Raw genomic sequence first — 22106 nt, forward strand, 5'->3', positions numbered from 1 at the left:
AATTGCATTGCAATATTTATCAATTTGTTGTTGTATAATTTGTGGGTCAAAAAGTTTTTAAAAGAAACTTTATTTTCTTTCCCTTGTGTCTGATTTGACGTTAGCTCACCCTCTTTAGTCAGCTGTGTTCTGTGTGTTGCTCAATTTTTAAGTCCCATTCAGTTAGAAGATAAAATGTAGTTATCATACAGTCAAAACAGACCTTAGAGCTACTTTCTCATTGGACAGAGACAACTGGTAGTGATGTAACCTGAGGGCCACCATATCTCAGCTGAAGGGACGGATTGAGGAGGCTGTATGTTTCTATGGCCATGATGGTAACCTCAGTTGGCATGGGAATTGAACCCCTACAGTTTGCCTCACTAGCCTGCCAACTGAGCTAATCAAGTCCCATGGTAGATGTAATGTTGTTGGCTACATTGTTCATGTCAAGGTTTACACAGATCTCAGGTGTCCTGTCGTATTGGCCACGCTAGCAGTTCCTCATTACAAAAAGAATTAAGCTTAAGGACAGACAAAATAAAGTCCAACAGAATAAGTTACATGAAGGCACGCAAGAGCATGAATTTTCTTGTGCCCTCAATTATCGCTGTTTTTCTTTGAAGATTAATGTTTCACTTGTAAAATTGATTCTCAGTGGTAAAGGAGCTAGGCTATATGTTCTTTTTTGCTGTGACCCTACACAATCTGATGTTCAAATATAAGACTATATACTGGAGTTGTATGACATTGTGACATTATAAGTGGTAGCAACTTTGATTGGCAAGTCAACAGGCTTAGTAGATTTTTTTTCCAAAATAAAGGAATAGATGTATCTATTTAGCAAATTTGCAAATACTTTTGAGCACTGAGGGAAAATAAACAAGTGAATCATGAACAGTAACAACATAGAACATAGAACAATATAGGCCCTTCGGACCACGATGTTGTGCCAACCTATTATCCTACTAAGGTCAATCTACCCTGCATATACTACATTTTACTTAGTCCTCCAATGGATGACATTAGTCATTATACTGTCTGTGTTTCGTTGTAAATTGGATATTGCAGCACATTGCACATTCTTCAAGAATAGGCATGTACATAACTCAGAGTAGATATTTTCCTAATCAACTTGCTTGGATATGTTATTACATAACTCTGATACAGGTGGGACTTGAGCCGAGGTTTCCTGGCTCAGAGGAAGGGACACTACTACAGTTTCACAAGACCATGAAGGAACACATTGCAAACATCCAATTAAAGATAGTTCATACTTTTTCTTCAGATCAACTGGTGCTGTAAGGGGACAATTCCCATCAATCATTTTAAACCTAATACATTTCTCTTTTGCTTTTGAAACTGAATTGACTTTAGTCTTTTGTTAAAGATCTTCACCTAAATGTCAATGCAGCATATTGTTCTTTTAATACTTCAAATTTTGAAAGGTAGTTGTGAGTGAGTCAAATGTATCTAATCAATCAATTACATATTCAATTGATATTGGATTAGAGTGCAATCAACACGTGGCGTGGGGATAGATGTTCAGTTTAATAAGAGTTTAAGATGGGATATAACACATTAGTTATACAGCAAAAATGTATGATCATCAAAAGTAATGATTACTGATCCAAATGAGTCAGCATCACTGACCTGCACAAATGTCTTTATTTCTTCTTGTACTTCATTTCTTAGTGTCCTGATCACGTTGGCTTAACATGAGAACTCGGAGCAGGAGTAGGCCATCCAGGCCCTGGAGCCTACCCTGCCATTTAATAAGATCATGGCTGATCTTTTTGAGACTCAGCTCCACTTACCCACCCACTCACTATAACCCTTAATTCCTTTACTGTTCAAAAATTTATCTAGCCTTGCCTTAAACACATTCAGTGAGGTAGCTTCAACCGCTTCACTGGGCAGGGAATTCCATAGATTCACAACCCTTTGTGTGAAGAAGTTTCTCCTGACCTCAGTCCTATGTCTGTTTCCCTTTATTTTGAGACTATACCCCCTAGTCCTAGTTTCACCTGCTAGTGGAAACAACCTCCCTGCCTCCACTTTATCTCTTCCCTTCATAATCTTATATGCTTCTATAAGATCTCCCATCATTCTTCTGAATTCCAATGAGTATAATCCTACCCTACTCAGTCTCTCCTGATAATCTAACCCTCTCGACTCTAGAATCAACAGAGTGAATCTCCTCTGCATCCACTCCAGTGCTAGTATATCCATTCTCAAGTAAGGAGACCAAAACTGCACACAGTACCCCAGGTGTGGCCTCACCAGGACCCTGTACAGCTGCAGCATAGCCTCCTCATTTTTAAACTCCATCCCTCCAGCAATGACAGACAAAATTCTATTTGCCTTTTTAATCACCTGCTGCACCTGCAATCCTACTTTTAGCGATTCATGTAGAAACACACACATGCCACTGCACAGCAGCATGCTGCAATTTTTCACCATGTAAAACATAATCCATTCATAGAGCTCTCAGAATTACTTGATCAGGATTTTCATTCAGAATCCTCTTACTAGTGCTGACTGAAACCTAAAATCTGTTAGTCTATACCGACGTTCAGGGATGGAAACCTGCATGAATTATTGATAAACTCTTGTGGCTCTACAAAGATTTAATTTATTTCAAAAGGCAGGCACCCTAATCTGAACCTTGTGTTATCTTTGATGTCAATCTATCCTCTATTAGCCCATTGCCTTTTGTATGGGTCATGCCCAAAAAGAATCATTCTCTTTGAGGAAGGGTCACTGGACCTGAAATGTTAACTCTGTTTTTTTCCTTCACAGATGCTGTTGACCTACTGAACTTTTCCAGCAACTTGGTTTTTGTTCCTGATTTACAGCATCCGCAGTTCTTTCGGATTTTATTCTTATCCTTGACAAGCAGCACAAAGACTCGCCACCACTTGACCCTCAGTAGCAGCTGTATGTATCGTACAAGATGCACTTGAGAAAATCACCAATATTCCTTGGATAGTATTCTCCAAACTCACAACCACTACCACAAGGACAGAAGGTATGGGGTAACACTATCATCTTCAATTTCGCAATGTAAGAGGCTAAGAATACTGCAGCGACTAACTCACCTCCCGACTTCCCAAAGCCAGCCCACCACCTACAAGGCACTACTCAGGAATGTAATGGAAAACTCCCCACTTGCCTGGATAGGTGCAACAACATTCAAGAGTCATGACACCATCCAGGACAAAACAGCCTGCTTGATCGGTAACATATCCAACGGCATTCATTCCCTCCACCATTGCTGCTCAGTAGCACCAGTATTTACTACCAACAAGATGCACAGCAGAAATTCACCAAAGATCTTTAGACAGCAGCTTCCAAACTCATGAACTTGTCTATCTCGAAGGACAATGCCAAAAATTACATGGGAACACCACTACTTCAGGTTCCCCTTCAAGCCACTTATCATCCTGACATGGAAATACATCACCGTTCCTTTACTGTTACTGGGTCAAAATCCTGGAAATCACCCCTCTTTTCCAGGGCATTGTGGATCAATCTATAGCACATGGACTACATCGGTTCAAAGCAGCAACTAGCCATTGCCTTCACAGGAGCATCATGGGATGGGCAGTAAATGCTGGCCAGCTAGCGATGTCTACGTCCCAGAAGTGAACAAAAAAACCCTTTGGTGTCATTGGGTGGAAATCCCAGAAACCCCCACCCTAGTAATGGAGGTACCTACATTAAATAAATAGTAGCACTTCAAGAAGGCAGCTCATTACCATCCTTTCAAGGCCAGTGAGGGATGGCTAATAAATACTGCTCTAGCCAGCAAAACCCATATCCCTTGAAACAATAATTACAACTACTTCCTTCCAGTGCTTACAACCTCCATTTCTATCTTTCACAAGGTAGCACTTTCTCCCTATTCTATCTCAGTTAATGCAATGAGTCATCAAAAGATTTTGTTCATTTGACTATCAGTTATTAATGTACAAGAGTGAGAGGCCTGCTAATAAATATTCACAACATTATCCAGTTCAATTTTTCTTACCCTTGATCAGATGAGTAACTTGGGCCTTTCTTCACAGATGTTATGTCTAAGTGTTCCCATAAACTACCAAATACATGCACATTAAAATTCACATTGTTGCTACTTATGGTTTTCTATTTATGTTAGCCCATAGAGCATACTTCAGATAGTCAGGCTCTGTGGAGTCAAACATCTTGATATTTACTTACAAGGCTGTAGTATCACAGACTTACACACACAGTCTGGGTCCGTGCTTACTGATTTGCTGTACATCGCACACATTCAACCTTTGACTACACCGATTCCCTTATACACTCAGACAGATTGAGAGAGACGGAAAGGGCAGTGAGCACCTTTAGTACCAGAATGTCACATATTATGATGTTATGTCAATATCCTATATGTACAGGCCTGTATGATCTGGATTAAATGCCATGGTACAACAAACCCCTTTTCCAATTAAAGAATGGAAAGGCTTTTTCACTAACTTGCGCAGATTGTGTATCAATATATTGTTTCAATCCATTTATATTGTGCTTTGGTGAAAGACAACATGGTCAGACTTGGTCATTATATCACTATCACAACTTAATGGTACAGCTTCGCTCTACAGTGTCCTACCCATCATTGCAGGTATATGTGTATCATTCATTGTTATCTAGCTTGATTCTTCAGTATCTGAGTTGTCATTCTGCATGACAGGTTGTTGATGTGCCTTCTGGTTACATTGTCTATTTGCTGGACATGATCATTGCTTATTGGCATGTTGTACTATTTAGGCTGGGTACAGCAGATGATAAAGCAATGTGATCATGTGAAATTCACAAATGTTGTCCCAATTCAAGTTTAAATATCTGCATGCTCATTGAGCATTCTCTTGTGGTATTTTCTCTCTTCTTTCCAAAAATGTGTCACGTACATGTGATTGGGTAGTGAGGATGTGTGTATCCGTCTCCTAAGCAACAGAGTTGTTGATGAGGTAAATCAGCTACCTAGAGCAGTGGAATGTAGGTTTAAACAGCTCTCTGAAAATCTTGGCAAGTTTCTTGAATTTAATGATCATGGATTTTACTGAGTAAGCAGTGCATTTTGTGAGAACAGTCGACTGAGGGCAGTGAGAGGAAAAGTAATATGTTTTAACATCCCATTTTCTGCACGTTTCTGGAGAGTTCACTAGAGCACTGCAGACTGTCATTGGACACAATTTGTTGACGTACACCAAAGATATTGAAAAGGCAATCAATGCGTTAACAATCATTGGGCAAATTGTATCCTGTCACACAAATTGGAATTTGATGAAATTATCAATCAACAGCATGTAGCTCTATCCTTGGACAGAGAAAATATCAGTTACAATCTTACATCTTGGTTCAGAAGACTCATGTGGAATTGACATGTCTCCCATAATTTGATTAAGTAAGTAATCTCCTTAGTATGCTGTGAAAATGTATGGATTCATTCTTCACTCTCTTGGCTTTTCCCATGCCCAAGTTACCAACATGTATGTAGTTTAGCATTGATGTAAACCTTGCAGAATTTTGCCTTGTTTGTCTTTGAAGATTACATATGTGGAGAGTCCTAGTTAATCAATGAATGACCAGAATGAACCTACTAACTCAGGGATTTGCTAGATAGGCTCAAGTTCAATGATGATAATGATAATCTCTTTGCACTTTTCAAGTAGGTCATCATCTGACATAGCTTGTCGAATCTGTTCTGCTTGACAATGACCAAAACGTATGATATCATTGTTAACATTAACTTTCTTTTACATTCTACATCCTTGTGTCACATCCAAAATGAAATGATCAATTCCTTCACTTTGCCATTTGCAAGTTGACTTGATCTCAAGCTTCTGCATCCTGAAATTAATGCAAACCTAACTCAAATATGAAAAATGTTATCAGGATCATTGTGGTTCTTGTTAGAAATACCAGAAAGTTTTATTATTCTTAGCACCTGTGGCCAAAATGAAAAGAAAGTTGACTGTTTTCTTGTCTTTGAACTGCTGATGCTCAGAGTAAAGAACATAGAACATAGAACATAAAACGTAGAACAATACAGTGCAGAACAGGTCCTTCGGCCCTCGTTGTTGTGCCAACCTATGAACTAGTCTAAGCCCCTCGCCCTACAGTATCCCATCATTATCCATATGCTTACCCAAGGACTGTTTAAATGCCTCTTATGTGGCTGAGTTAACTACATTGGCAGGCAGGGCGTCCCACGCCCTTACCACTCTCTGAGTAAAGAACCTGCCTCTGACATCTGTCTTAGATCTATCACCCCTCAATTTGTAGCTATGCCCCCTTGTACAAGCTGAAGTCATCATCCTCGGAAAAAGACTCCCACTGTCCACTCTATCTAATCCTCTGATCATCTTGTATGTCTCAATTAAATACCCTCTTAGCCTCCTTCCCTCCAATGAGAACAGACCCAAGTCCCTCAGCCTTTCTTCATAGGGCCTGCGCTCCAGACCAGGCAATGTCCAGGTAAATCTCCGCGGCACCTTTTCCAATGCTTTCACATTGATGGTTTTAAACAACTGAAGTTCTGACTGAATGTCAATGGATTTCCAATCCATGGCTTCATCTGTGCCTTCCATCTTTTTGCTTTTTAAAATGCTAGCATAATAACCTATATTACAGTATAGTGTTTTTGTGTTTTCACTACCCTATACGTACTTTTGTATTGTATGTTGCTGTCCTTGCAAAAATTGCAGGCATGTTGTGGCTTTCTCTTTTCTGTAGGTGGTATTTGTCGCAAATTAAAGGAGTGGGAATGTTGTATATGTCTTTATTTGAAGTTTTGCTTAAATGTGGAAATGAAAATGGCAAAACTGACTGATGTCTGGACACAGGAAACACTAGAAATAAAAATTTCCATGTTTTTAAATTGTATTTTGTTTAGGCATGTTTTGAATCTGTCCTTTCAGAATAATTTAAGAGTCTCAAAATTCATAATCAGATCAACAGCCTCTCCTGTTTTTTTTAAGACATGAAGTACTCACTGTGCTTCAGCCAAGATTTTAAGTTTGGTTATAGCACAGTGATTTTGGTTGTAGTTATAATTTCAACTCTGAATATGAACAAATTGATGGATGACTGTCAGGGTAAAGGCATTCCACATCTGCTAATTGTGCCATCATCCTTTCAGCCTTTAGTGTCCTTACTGCCACTAATTAGCTGCCATGGTTAGCTTTGAGTGCTCAGGACCCAGTTTGTGTCCTCTATAAGTGTTAATCTACATACCTAATCTGTTGAATCAAATACCTTATAGTTTCTTTACAGCGCTAACTATTTACAAGGCTATGACATGACATCCTAGACACACAGTCTGGCTTGAGTGTTTACTGATGTTACCGCAAATTGTACACACATTATGAACTGACTACACCAATTCAATGAAAGAAAATGAGAGATTGACATTGGAGGAAGTACGAGAAGATCATGTTATGATATTATGCGACTTTCTTAAAGGTGTAGGTATGTCCGTCCTGGAGCTGATACCATAATAGAACATGTACTGTATTGCCTGGGACCTCACAAACTGAAACACTTCACCAGTTGACATCTGTAATTAGTGCAAGAAACACTTTGTAAACTGTTGCCAGTTTCAAGGTTTCCTTGTGAAAGCCATATGCAGTAATTTGCACCAGATCCATGTAAAGGATTAAAAGCTGCATATGTATTTTTATGATTTACAAGCGTTGTTCAAACCCTCAGAAAAACCTTAACAGTGAAAATCAAAGACTGTCTCAAAACAAACTAAAATACTTACTAGAGTTCTGCATTATCATGATGACAGGCTGATTGAGTCAAAATGTTTGCTGAGGAGATGTACAACCGATGGAACACAAATGTCTTTTGAACATTGGCAGATTTTAAACAGATGTAATGCAATCAAAGTTACAATATAAAATACAAATGCTGTCAGTGTGAAGTAACTGCCAGAATTGACTGCAATCAGTCCCCTGCACGGCTGAATCGTTAACTGTTTGGTTCACCGGTATTTTAAACTCTCCGTCACTGCCTGCTTCTCGCATACGTTGGATAATGCAAATGTATTAGTACTTCAGAGAGCATTTTTATGGACCTTAATGAGCAGTAGGCAATATTATCTAAGACTGTTGGTCCCTTCAGCCTGGTTCTTATAATAGTGAATCCTTTAGTCAAAATTGAATGAAAAGTCATTTATCTATTTCATACTAATAATATATACTAGGCACATTGTTAATAAATGCCCAAGACATGGCTTGGGGCTTGGCATGGCCTCGGTTGCATCTCATGAGGTAGCTGTGAGATGGCAAAAAGAACTGAGGTTGAATCCGGTAGTTCAAGGCAGCAATGGGTGATCCATTGGCATTTCCATTCCTGTCCTACAATCCCTCAGAAATGTGTTCTTTTCCAGTTTAACGTCTTTTTACGCAGTTCACAGATGAAAGGTCACAAACCTGAAACCTCAAGGCAGATTTGCAAAGCAGATTCAGTAGCCAACGCCAAGATGAATTCTGGCTCCAGGCTCTGACACATGGCCACGTCACCCACATTTCTGAATGTAAACACCTTTATTGATCAGGATAACAAAGTGTAGAGCTGGATGAACACAGCAGGTCAAGCAGCATCTTAGAAGCAGGAAAGCTGACGTTTCGGGCCTAGACCCTTCCTGAAGAAGGGTTTAGGCCCGAAACATCAGCTTTTCTGCTCCTAAGATACTGCTTGGCCTGCTGTGTTCATCCGGCTCTACTCCTTGTTTTCTTGGATTCTCCAGCATCTACATTTCCTATTATCTCTTTATTGAGCAGGAAGTTGGTTTGGTGAATAATACATTTGCATTATCCAACGTATACGAGAAGCAGGCAGTGACGGAGAGTTTAAAATACCGGTGAACCAAACAGTTAACAATTCAGCCGTGCAGGGGGCTGATTGCAGTCAATTCTGGCAGTTACTTCACACTGACAGCATTTGTGTTTGGTGAATTTTGCTGCCTGCCTGATATCAGTAGCAAAGTCAGACTGCAGCCATAACATGGATATCACAGCATGGAACTGAATGAACACAGCGAGCCAGGCAGCATCAGAGGAGCAGGAAACCTGATGTTTTGGGTCGGGACTCTTCTTCAGAAATGGGGAAGAGGCAGGGGGCTTTTAAATGCATAGGGGTGTTGGGTTGTTAAAGGTAGGTGAGATGGTGATAGCAGGTAGGTAGTGGTGGGGATTGGTCAGTGAGGTGGGATGAGCAGATAGGTAGGAGGGAAGACGGACAGGTCAAGGAGGTGGGGATGAGAGGGAGGGTTGGTCTTGGGATGAGGCCGGGGGGTGGGGAGATTTTATAGATCGTAAAGTCCACATTGAGATCATTGGGTTGTAGGTTCCAAGGCAGAATATGAGGTGCTGCTCCTCTAGTTTCCGGGTGGCATCGTTGTTACACTGGAGGCCATTTTTTGCTCTCCTGCCAAATAGACCAGGCAGCACCTCAGAGGGAACATTACGGACATGTAAAATAAAGACACTGATTCAAACTGGCACAAGGAATGACAATTTTCAACTTGGCAGGGTAACTCAGTGGTTAACACTGCTGCCTCACAGCACCAGCGACCCAGGGTGACTCAGTGTGCAGTTTGCACATTCCCCCCTGTGTTTGTACTGGCTTCCCCTTGGACGGTCTGGTTTCCTCCCACAGTCCAAAGATGTGCAGGACATAGATCAGCCATGGGAAATGCAGGATGATAGGGCTGGGGTACGGATCTGGGTGAGATGCTGATTGGCCTGCTTCCACACTGCAGTGATTCACAATGGAAACATTAAAGTGACCTGAGATTCCTTCGATTCCTTGTAAGCTTCAGTAAGATCACCTATCATTCTTCCATCTATATGGACTCTATCAACTCATAAGATACCCCAATAAGCACATCAAATGCTGGCCTATCCAGTAATGCCAACAGCCTGTGAATAAATGAAAAGAAAGCCCACATCCAGGTATCAGCCCAGCACACTTATGCAGCTATTACTAAAGCAAATATATCCACGCTTAAGTGACAATGTGCTTCCTGTGCACCGTATTCTTTGGTGATCTCAGTAGCTATACATTTGTAACAAAACCTTCTACCTTTCTACTCCATTAACCTTGCATTAAAGACCAACACTCCAATTGCCTTCTGTATTAGTGGCTGGACTTACATGGCACCTTTAGTATTTTATTTATATTGGCACTCAGATGCCTCTATACCGAAGCATTCAACAGTCTCTCCCCATTTACAAAAATGTCCTGCGTTTCTTTTTCTGCGAAGAGGACAACCTCACATTTTTCTATATCGTACTACATCTGGCTAATAGTCGTCCATGTATTTAACATGTCTAAATCCTCTTGCAGACTTCTTGCATCCTCCTCACATAGCATTAGCTAGGATATATGGCTCAGGAACAGGATATTCGAACCAACCAGGCCATAGTTGTGTTTGTGCTCTCTTCAATCCTTCTTTCACCATTCCCTCATTAAATCTATAATCACAACCCTCTCTTCCTTTCTCCACCATACACTTGTCTATCTTTATCTTGAATTCATCCCTTTAATTAGTTTTAATTACTTCCTGTGATAATGATTTCCACAATCTAACCACTCTTCTGAAAAAGAGGTTCCTTGTAATTTCTCTATTGGATTTCATGGTGACTGTCCTACATTGATGGTTTCTGGTTATGCATTTTTTCACAAGAGCAATGATCCCTTCTGTATCCACTCAATCAAACACTTGCATAATTTAAAAGCTATCAACAGGTCACACCCTCAGCATTCCTTTCTCAAGGGAATGATGAACCAGTCAATCAATGTTGTCCTGATACATATAGCCTGAATTTCTGGTATCATACCTGTAAATCTTCTCTGCACTCTCTCCGGTGTGTCTTTTTTTATTCATTCTAAGGTGACCACAACTGCCCACAGTGCTTTTAACCTAATCAAAAAATAGTCTGGGTATAGCATAAAGAAGACAGGAATGAGTGCTCAACAGCAGATGAGCTGAGACAGGGCTAAGTTAAGCAATATTCTGGGGGCAGATGTAGGCAGCCTCAGTGACATGACTTAAATGAGTTTGATGCTCATGTCGGTATCATATGTGACACTAAGGTTGTTTAAAGACAGATCTATTCTCAGGTAAGAGCCATGAAGAGAGATGTAGTTGTCAGTGAGAGAATAGGATTTGGTACGTTATTCTTCATCACTATTTCTGTGAATCTATTAACCTCATCATGAATCTCTTATTTAGAAAGTCATCAAGACTACACAATTACTGTTGCCTGCAACTCTACTTTTCGTTGCTTTATCTTAACTCCAAAGCACAGTCAATCATTCGACAGTGTGGGAGTCTGAGATACAATAGAACTGATAAAAAATGCTTCTTAGTTGATCAAACCTAAATAAGACACGAGGGAGGTAATAGTTTGCTCTGCTCTAGATGAACTGTGGAACCTCCATATCCATTGATCATTGTGCAGCATTAAAATAGTTAATATGCTTGTCATTTATAGCCTGACAAGGAAAGTCTGGCGCGATGGCTCAGTGGTTAGCACTGCTCCCTCACAGTGCCAGGGGCCTGATACCACAGTACCAGGGCACATTATTCCAGTGTCTATGCGGGTTTCCTCCAGGCACTCCGGTTTCCTCCCACACTCCAAAGATATGCAGGCTCGGTGGATTGGCCATAATGTGTAGGCTAGGTGGTTTAGCCATGGGAAGTGCAGGGTGACAGGATTGAGAAGCAGAGTGGGATGGTCTTCAGATAGTCATTGTAGACTTGATGGGCTGAATGCCCTGCTTCCACATTGTGGGGATTCTATTTTAAAAAAATATTCTAAAGGAGGTATTTCTCAAAAAAGTAACAAATATAATTTTCTTCGAACTAAATTCTCAAGTTAAATAAATTAGAGAACTTTAGACAGCTATCAATATTTTGTTCATGGTGTAAGTACAATTACACAGTGAAATACAGATCCCGGACATACAGATAGGATGTAAACTGATACAACACAGCAATGGGCCCTTCAGCCAGACATGATGTGAAATTAAACTAATGCCTTTTACTTGCCCGTGGTCCATATCTCTCCATTCCTTGCATATTCATGTACTTATCTAAAAGCTTCTTAAATGTTCCTATCATATCTGTCCCCACCACTATCCCTGGCAGCATGCTCCAGACTCCTGTGTAAAATGTTTGCCCCTCATATCTCATTTGAACTTTCCCCCTCTCACCTTAAATGCATGCCCCCTAGTTTTAGACATTTCAATACGGGAAGAAAAGATTTTGACTGCCAACCCTGTCTATGCATGTCATAATTTTATAAGCTTCTATCAAGTCACCCCTTAGCCTTCGCTGCTCCAGAGAAAACAACACAAGTATTTCTAGCCTCTCCCTATTGATCATATCCTGTAATCCAGGCAGCATCCTTGTCAATCTCTTCTGCACCCTTTCCAAAGCATCCATAGCCTTCCTGTAATGCAGTGACCAGAACTCAATGCAGTACTATAAGTGTGGCCTAACAAAAGTCTTATGAAGCTGCAACATGATATCCTGACTCTTGTACTCAATTACCCATATGCCTTCTTACTCCCCTATCTACTTGGGTGGCTACTTTCAGGGAGCTACAGATTTGAACCCAATGCTGTTCAAGGACCTGCCATTAACTCTGTACTTTTCGTTAACTTTTGATCTCCCAAAGTGCAGCACCTCATGCTTATATGAATTAAAGCCCATCCACCATTTCTCCACCCATATCTGCAACAGTCTATATCCTGCTGTATTCTTTGACAACCTGCTACCCTATTCACAACTCCACTGATCTTTGTATGGCAAAGACCAGATCGTATTTTCATGGTGTTGACTGAAAGATAATGATTGATCAGGACGCTGATGATCTTCCATTGAATAATGCCATGGGATCTTTCCAACCACACAACCAAACAGAAGGGGCCACTTTTTAAAACTTCATCTAAAAGGAGGTTCCTCTAGTAGCATAACACTCCCTCAGTTTTGTTCAAAGCATTGGCCTTGATAGTTGCACTCTTGAAGAATTGGTTTCAATGTTTAGAAGCAATTTGAACGCAGAACTTTATGGCTCAGGGCACAAGTTTTCAATGGCAACATTGCTGAATTGACGGTTATAAGTCATCACAGTTTAAGAAGAACCTCAGTGTGCTCAAAATATGGAGGGTTGAATCTTACTTTTTTTAGCTAAGTGTCCATTCTGTTGAGTTTTGAATTTCATAATGTGTTCTTTCAGCGAGACCTAGTGAGTTTTCTTGCCATACCTTGCCTCATTTAAGCACCTGTCTCATCCTTATGGCAATTTTCTCATCTGTTTCTTGTCTGTGGTACCAGTCACTGAACCTGGAACAAATTGCCACTGCCTGGATCCTCACGTTGGGCTGGCATCCTTGACCCCAGTGCCACCTTTAAAAGGATGGACAATCACCGTTAGTCTGAAGTTGGGGGTTTTCTAGCATTTTCTTGGATTTGGCAGGGGAAGGAAAAGTGGTACCCTACTTTGTGGGCACCTGGAGGTCCTGGTGGACAGATTTGATTTGATTTATTATTATCACATGTTCGGGGCTACAGTGAAAAGTATCGTATTACGTACTAACTAGATAAATCATACCTTACATAAGTATGTCAGAGTAATTGAACAGAATGCAGAATATAGTGCGACAGCTACAGAGAAGGTGCAGAGAAAGATCAACCCTAATATATGAGAGGTCCATTCATAAGTCTGATAACGCCAGGGAAGAAATTGTTCTTGAATCTGTTGATAAGTGTTTTCAAATACTTGTATCTCCTGTCAGGGTGGAGAGGGTGGATGAGTGGATAGCCAGGGTGGGAGGGGTCTTTGATTATGTGACTGTTTTCCCAAGGCAGCAGGGAGCACAGATGGAGACAATGAAAGAAAGTTCTTATGAAAAGTCACCTAGACTTGAAGCATTAGCTTGCTCTCCCTCCATAGATGCTGCTTCACTGCAATTTTCAGGGTTTTTCGTCTTCAGTACAAATTCCAGCAGCTGCAGTAATTTGCTCCTCATCCAATGGCTGGAAAGCTGCTTTATTTGATGGGCTGGAGATGGAAGGCTGCTTCACATGATGGACTGGACTGTGTTCACAACTCTCTATGACTACTTGAGATCTTGGGCAGATTAGTTGCCATTCCATGCTGTGATGCATCCAAATAGAATAATTTCTATGGTGCAAGTATAAAAATTGGTAAGAATCATTGTAGACATGCTGAATTTCTTTTGTCTGCTGAGGAAGTAGAACCATTGACCATAATGTCAACATGGATGGACTAGGATAGATTGTTGGTGATACTCACTCATAGGGACTTGATGCTCTTGACCATCTCAAACCTCAGTACCATTGATACAGACAGGGGTGTGTCCTCCACTTTCTTCCTGAAGTTGATGACCAGCTCCTTTGTTTTGCTGACATTGAGGGAGAGATTGGTATCTTTACACCATGTCACTGAGCTTTAGTTTTCTTCGTTCATTCACAGGAGGACATCGCTGGCTAGGCAGCACTTATTGCCATAATTGCCTGGATGGCAATTAAAAGACAACCAGATTGTTGTGGGTCTGGAGTCACATGTAGGCCAGACCAGGTCAGAATGGCAGTTTAGCTCCCAAAGGGCATTAGTGAACCAGATAGGTTTTCCCTGACAATCAACAATGGATTCACGGTCATCATTGGATTCTTAATTCCAGATATTTATTGAATTCAAATTCCACCATCTGTTGAGGTGAGATTTAAACCAGATCCCCAGAATGTTGTCTGGTTCTCTGGGTTAACTGTCCAGTGATAATACCACTGGGCCATCACCTCCTCTGGCTCTCGATCTCTGACCTACTCTCCATCATGTTGTTGCTTGAGATCCAAAACATTACAGTGGTGTCATCAACAAGTTTGTGAATGGAATTAGATCTGAATTTGGGTACACAATCATGAATGCATGACAAGTAGAGTGAGGGGCTGAGTACATGGCCGCAGAGGACACCGGTGTTGAGAATTATTGTGGAGGAGGCATTGTTGCTAATCCTCACTGATTGTGATTTGTGGGCCAGGAAATCGAAGACCTAGGGGTAGGTGGGGAGCCTACGTCACAGAGACTGGAATAGCGGAGGAACATCCTTTTCCTCAGGGACTAGCAGTGGAGGCTACAACACCAGACCATGTCAGGTTGGCCAAAATTGCCATCCAGATCAATGCAGTCTCAACTATCTGAATGAATTCCCAGCACAATTGGACAAAGGTCAATAACCTTCTCCATTCCGACTGTGTAAGTGCTAATATCTTCTCTCTGATACCTCACACTCTATTTCTGCGGCTGTGTCTAGCTACAGCAATTACCACTCCCAATATTCCCTACAACATCTTCCTTCATTCACTCTCAACCCTCAACAAAACTAACCCTGCATTCTGAAGAAGCGTTCAGACCCGAAGCATCAGCTTCTCCACTCCTCTGATGCTGCTTGGCCTGTTGTGTTCATCTAGCTCTACACCTTGTTATCTCTGCATACCTCTGTGCTGCCCATGCACTCACTCAGGGCATCTGCACCAACAGTAACAAGCTATGCCACCCACTTTCACCTCCCTGAATTCCTGCCTCTCTCTCATTCTAAGAGTAAAACAGGTCACAAGGGGGCAGAGTGTATCCAGGTGGGTAGTGGTCTGCCTGACATTTGACTCCTCACTCCTTCTGGGAACAGGATCCTGACTCTGAACACCCAGAGCGATTGTCTTAGTGTGTGCCAGTCTGTCGACCAGTATTGGAGGCTGCGCTTGACATATTGTGCCTGGATCTCCCTGAGCAAAGTCATCACTTGATGAAGGACTGTTAACAACCAGGAGAAACTCCTTACTTTTGTGCATGTACTAACCAGCAAGGCATTACAGCTGTTCTAGAACATTGAACATAGAACAATACAGCACAGTTTAGGGCCTTCAGCCCATGATGTTGTGCTGACCTATTATCCTACTAAGATCAACCTACCCTGTACTGTGAGCCTGTTACCTTTGGCTCAGCGTCAAGGCAGAAAAGGGCAATGAAGGGCTGGTGTGAGCATCCACGTACGCTCAGAGTGAGATACTGCTAAGACAGCAAGTGAGCAGCCAAGGAATGCAGCCTGGAGCAGTACATGAGCTGGGTTTTTGTTTTGCCCCTGAATGTAAAGTGTTCTTACAACTGTATTGCAATGCTAGTTGCTGGTTCAGCCTGGGGTTGCAGCAATGAAGTGCAGAAGTGGCCTGTAAGTGGATTGGATCCAAGCCATGAGGGTTCTTAGGAGCTGGCACATGTCGGAGGCCAATATCAGTGTTCATCTTGTCTGTGTGTGTGGGGTCAGTGCCCATGAACGATGCCTTGAATTCTTCTCTGTACCTGATTTCTAACCTGGATGCTCTTTGGATCAAGTGACGAGCTGAAGTCAGCTTGTATCCAAGCTGATGTCCTTGTTCAGAATTCTTGGCATCCAGTTTGCTCACACTGGGTAGTTTGAGAGAAAGCTGCATATCAATAAGGTAAAATTTACAGTTAATAAGCTCGTTAACAAGCAATAAACCACTTTAATGGACAATTCACCATTGCTTTGCGAGAATCTCACCTTGATCTCTACAGCTTAGTTGAAATATGCAGTGTTTTGCCTGCCACATCAAGTTAGGACTCACTGAATTCATTGGCGAACAGACTAGATGAGGGTTAATGGGAACTGAAGATGCTGGAGAATCCAAGATAACAAAGTGTGAAGCTGGATGAACACAGCAGGCCAAGCAGCATCTCAGGAGCACAAATGCTGACGTTTCGGGCCTAGACTCTCTGCTGAAGGGTCTAGGCCCGAAACGTCAGCTTTTGTGCTCCTGAGATGCTGCCTGGCCTGCTGTGTTCACCCAGCTACACACTTTGTTATCTTAGACCAGATAAGGGTGGCAGGTTTTCTTCCCTAAAGGACATTAGTGAACATGATATGTTTTTAGAACAAAAAAAAATTGTTGGTTCTCCACCACTAATGCAATGTGACCCTCAGATAGGCTGTCAGTAATGAACTCAGAGTGTGTGCTAAACAGTAATGTTAAGTAGAAACAGGCTGGAAGCCTCCAAATAAATGCTAAGAGATTGAGCACTAAAATAGCAAGCTAAGAATGAGTAAGGGACAATACATTGTACATAGATGCATGAGAAATATGTACGTCCATGCACATAAAGTGACCTGGTACAATCATGCAAGTCATAATTATCCCACCAGTCATAAGTGGGTGGCACAGTGCCTAGATGGTTAGCACTACTACCTCCCAACACCAGGGACCTGGGCTCGATTCCACCCTTGAGTGACCATCTGAGTGAAGTTTGCAATTCTCTCTGCGTCTGTGTGAATTTCCTCCAGGTGCTCCAGTTTCCTCCCACAGTTCAAAGATGTGATGGATTGGCTACACGAAATGGTACCAGAGGGTACAGGGTTGCGCAGGCTAGGTGGATTAACCCCAAGAAATGCAGAGTTAGAGGGATGGGGAGGATCTGGGTGGGAGGGTCACTGTTGGGCTGAATGGCCTGCTTGCATACTACAGGGATTCAATGATCCTCAAAGAAAGTGTTGAATGAGGTGATGTGAGAATTGGCTCAAGAGCAGGCAGGATTATGTGTGATGTTAATGGTTTGTCAATATTGAATTGTGGGATGAAATATAAGGATATCTTAGAGCACCTACGGATATTATTGTGAAGCATCGGGTGGATGATGACCAGGGTAAATATTCAGTGAGCTGCAGCCACTAGGTCCCTTGTTTGATTTACAAGTCAGGAATTAGCACCATCTGGTTTCTCAGGGGGGAGGGGAAGAACATTGGAAGTGATGTACAAATAAGATGAGTTGAGGCTGTTAATGAAACACAAGTACAAGTAAATAAGGTAGAAACTACTCAATGACAAGCTTGTGAAGTCGCTGTTGAAGATTTGAGGGGAGAAAAGAAACTTTTTTCCTTCTCTACATTTTTCTCCTTTTCTCACCATTGCTCACATCATACTGGGGAGGAAAAACTTACATCCAAAGTCTTTTGCTTCAGGCTCAATAAAAGCTAGATGAATAAAGAAATAATAATGCACCCTCTGTTGAGGTGTACAAAAGGCAGTATTATGTTGGTGCTTTGTATCCATTCATATACCGGTGCATATGAAACAATTCACACATCTTAAAATAAACCGCAAAGCTCTATCTGAATTGTTAACAGCGCTTGAACAATGAGAGGACTTTACAGGGGGCAAAGTTCTCCAGAATACCTACAGTCAACACTGCTAGAGAGTGAAATCCTTGACACAAAAGAAAAGAAACAGAAGCCAGAATATAAATGAAGTTAAAAAATAAAGTCAATTAGGTTGTCACCATTACCATATACAATGGAGAGAAATGTTGACTGAGCCACCTACGGAATATTATTATACTCATAGAAATCTGTGCCGGTAATAAACTGCCTGTGAGGCAAGGGCTTTTCATACTGGGACTTTTTTTTGAGATGGGGCAGAAGCATGAACTCTCCAAATACAGTAATAGGTTCAGTGAAAGATCGATGAAAGCCCTGCATATATTTTGCGCTTAGTTTAACTTCAGCAGATGATCAAGACAAACAACTTAAACACTGTTGTCACAGGTAACCTCCTAATTATTTTTTCTTATGTTAGAGCACAAGATCTTTGCACACTACGTCAAGTTGCTGACAAATACATCATTGGTTGCAACAACCAATGTAAGAACATAAGAACCAGGAGCAGGAGTAGTCCATCCATCCCCTTGAGCCTGATCTCCCATTCAATAAGATCATGGCTGGTCTTTTCATGGATTCCACTTAGCTCACCATAACCCTTATTTCCTTAACTGTTCAAAATCTGTCTATCTTTGCCTCAAAAATATTGAATGAGATAGCCTCAACTGCTTCACTGAACAGGGATTTCCACAAAATCCCGGCCCTTTGGGTGAAGAAGTTCCTAAGCCCTAAGTCTGCTCCCCCTAGTTTTAGTTTGACCTGCCAGAGGAAACAACCTCCCTGCTTCTACACTATTTTCTATATTTCTATAAGATCCCCCCTGCCCCTTATTCTTCTCAATTCCAGTGAGTATAATCCCAGTCTCTTCAATCACTCTTCAGAAGCCAACCCTCTCACTTCTGGAATCAACTGAGAGAGCCACCTCTGCATTCCATCCAGTGCCAGTATATGCTACCTTATATGAGGATACAGCAAGCCATGGGAATGCATTTTCAAATGGTATATGTGGAAAGACTAAAATATTTAGATATTAATAAGATTGTTGAGAATTCAAGGTAGCAGCTCACAGTTTCTGATTGAAGTTGACCTAAAACAGTACCTAACACAAGAAAGATATTGCAAATGAAGGCATCACACTGCAGCTTAAGTGAAAATGCAACTTGTTGAGATAAATAGAAAATCTATAAAAGATGAACTACTGTCTTTGGAAAGCAGGGATTAAACAGCGCAGCAGGTTGCACATGAAGGTTTAATACTTCAAGGGCTGTATGTAGCTTTGGCTTTAAAAGTAGTGTATTGTCTTATGAAAAAGTTTGTTTTCAAGTAGGAAGAGAAAAATTTGCAACTAGCTTTGAAAGCCTAAAAACAAATCCACAGGGAATGATTAACCCTTTGGAATACTCCAAATAAATACTTCGATACAACATGCTGAAGAAATGAGACAACTTCTGTATTTTTCTTTTACTAATGGCAAAACTGTTTAAAAGCCACTGATTCCATGACAGAGAACATGAAAAAGCAGCCAGTAGATTGCTACGTGATAATGGGAACTGCAGATGCTGGAGAATTCCAAGATAATAAAGTGTGAAGCTGGATGAACACAGCAGGCCCAGCAGCATCTCAGGAGCACAACAGCTGACATTTTGGGCCTACACCCTTCATCAGAGAGGGGGATGGGGAGAGGGAACTGGAATAAATAGGGAGAGAGGGGGAGGCGGACCGAAGATGGAGAGTAAAGAAGACAAGAGAGTTGCAATGGGAGAGAGATTCCCTGAGGTTGGTCCGGAGGGAGGAGGGTAACTTCTTCAGGTTAGGCATCCCTGGAAGAGGCTTCGCAGTGAGGTTAAAATAGTATCAGAGATAATGGGAACTGCAGATGCTGGAGAATTCCAAGATAATAAAATGTGAGGCTGGATGAACACAGCAGGCCAAGCAGCATCTCAGGAGCACAAAAGCTGACGTTTCGGGCCTAGACCCTTCATCAGAGAGGGGTCAAGGCCCGAAACGTCAGCTTTTGTGCTCCTGGGATGCTGCTGGGCCTGCTGTGTTCATCCAGCCTCACATTTTATTATTATAGTAGATTGCTAACATGTTTTAATCTCATTTACTTACATGGATAATTGAACATGTCTGTCATACCTTAATCGTAAATAATGATTATACATTACACGTCTGGAAAATATAAACCTGGAAAAAGCCACCACAAATGAATATGTGGACACCAGGAAAAGATTCTCCATACGAAATGATCGAATGTTTGTGTCTTAATAATTATTTGTTAAACAACTTCAGAAACAGATACTTTGCAATCAGGAAAACAAAACATTTCAAGAGAATTGGCAAGGGTTTTTTTGCCATAGCTCATTGAATAGTGAAACAGTAACATAATGTCACTAAATTAGGAAGTTCTGAGGAAGGGTCACTTGACCTGAAACATTAACTCTGTTTCCTCCTCCAAAGATGCTGCCAGACTAGCTGAGTTTTTCCAGCAACTTTGTTTGTGTTCTTGATTTACAGCATCCACAGTTCTTTCAGTTTATTTCACTAAATTAGGAATTCAGTGAGTCTTAGAGCCATAGAGTTGTACCGCAAGGAAACAGACCCTTCGGTTAAATTCATCTGTGCCAACCACAAATCTTAAATTAATCTAGCCCCATTTGTCAACATTTGGCCCCTATCCCTCTAAACCATTCCTAATCAGAAACCCATCCACATGCCTTTTAAATGTTGTAATTTTATCAGCCTCTACCAATTCTGCTGGCAAGTTCTTCCACACATGCACCTACCGTTTCATAAAGATGTTGTCCCTTTGGCCCCTTTTAAATCTTTCCCTTCTCACGTTAGACCTATGCCCTCTAATTATGGGGTCCCCCACCCTGGAGAAAAGACCTTGGCTGTTACCTTATCCACGCCCCTCTTTTATAGAGATGGTAGGAACTGCAGATGCTGGAGAATCTGAGATTACAAGGTGTAGACCTGGATGAATGCAGCAGGACAAGCAGCATCAGAAGAGCAGGAAGGGTGAGCAGGAAGGTCTACGCCCAAAACGTCAGCTTGCCTGCTCCTCTGATGCTGCTTGGCCTGCTGTGTTCACCCTGCTCTAACCTTGTTATCTCTCTTTTATAAACTTCTATAAGGTCACCTCTCAGCCTCCAACCCTCCAGGAAAAATAGCCCTGGACTATTCAGCTTCTCCCAATAGCTCAAACTGTCCAACTCTAGCAACATCCTTGTAGTTTTTTTTTCTGAATCTTTTCAAATTTCATAACATCCTTCTTACAGCAGGGAGACCAGAACTGAGCTCTGTATTCCAAAAGAGGCCTAACCAATGTCTGGTACAGCTGTTCAATGACTTCCCGGCTCCCTGTAATCAATGCAATAACCAATAAAAGCAAGTATACCAAATACCTTCTTCACTCTTATGTCTACCTGGGGCTCCGCTTTCAAAAACCTATGAACGTGCACCCCGAGGTCCCTGAAGTGGTTAACAGTCCCCAGGATCTTATCATTAAGTGTATAAGTCTTGCCCTGATTTGCCTTTCCAAAATGCAAGACCTCACATTTATTTCGATTAAAGACCTTATCGTTCAAATCAAATTTAAATTTAATTAATTAATAAGTCTGCAATTTACCTTGAAATTATTGTTGATTGCTGTAAATATGTGCCTGGTCACTTCAGGATTAGTAATCTGCCATCCTTCCCTATGTCTAATTTACAAGTGATTACACACCCAATGTAATTTGAAGGAGTATTAAATGGGTCATTCAAACAGCCCAATCTGTTGGCTGCAGCAATTTTGTAGACTCTTTCAACATCTCAAGAACAATTATGTAGAC

Source organism: Stegostoma tigrinum, chromosome 17 (assembly GCF_030684315.1).
Source record: "Stegostoma tigrinum isolate sSteTig4 chromosome 17, sSteTig4.hap1, whole genome shotgun sequence".
Lineage (NCBI taxonomy): Eukaryota > Metazoa > Chordata > Chondrichthyes > Orectolobiformes > Stegostomatidae > Stegostoma > Stegostoma tigrinum.